Raw genomic sequence first — 587 nt, forward strand, 5'->3', positions numbered from 1 at the left:
ATACCTGGTTCATGTCCTATTGACTCTGCTCTGAGACACGCACGTTCTCACCATGCCCAGAGTCAAGGAAATGCCGTGCAAACAGTGCGGCCAGATATTTCCCAATCGAGGGGCAAAGGAACAGCATGTCTCTCGGGTGCGTTCAACCACTCGGCGATCTTTGGAGCAACCGAGGCATCAAATCTCACGATGCGTTGGCAATAGGTCCATCAAAAAAGCACGTCCGTCAGGCTCAATGGGCAAACCATCATGAGGCACCGAGAAGAAGATGGGAACTTTCATTGCCCGGTGGAGGGATGCGGCTACCGCCATGATCGCTCAGCCACCCTCAAATCCCATCTCCAGCGTGTGCATGAAGAGGAGACACCTCCTGTGCCTGCAACACGTGTTCCAACCAATGAATGCCCTTCCGCTGGTTTAAAACAAAGACGTGTGCGAACACGAAAGCGCAGCGTCAAGCTTGATAAGCAACAAGGTGCTGTTGGGGCTCAGATGTTCATGACCGACATTGGCTGCTTGGTGACTCCCGCGTCTTCAGGGCTGGTGTGTACTCATTGTGGCCATGTCCTCAGTGGTAATGTGCCCCA

Source organism: Monosiga brevicollis, genomic scaffold, assembly GCF_000002865.3.
Source record: "Monosiga brevicollis MX1 MONBRscaffold_173 genomic scaffold, whole genome shotgun sequence".
NCBI lineage: Eukaryota > Choanoflagellata > Craspedida > Salpingoecidae > Monosiga > Monosiga brevicollis.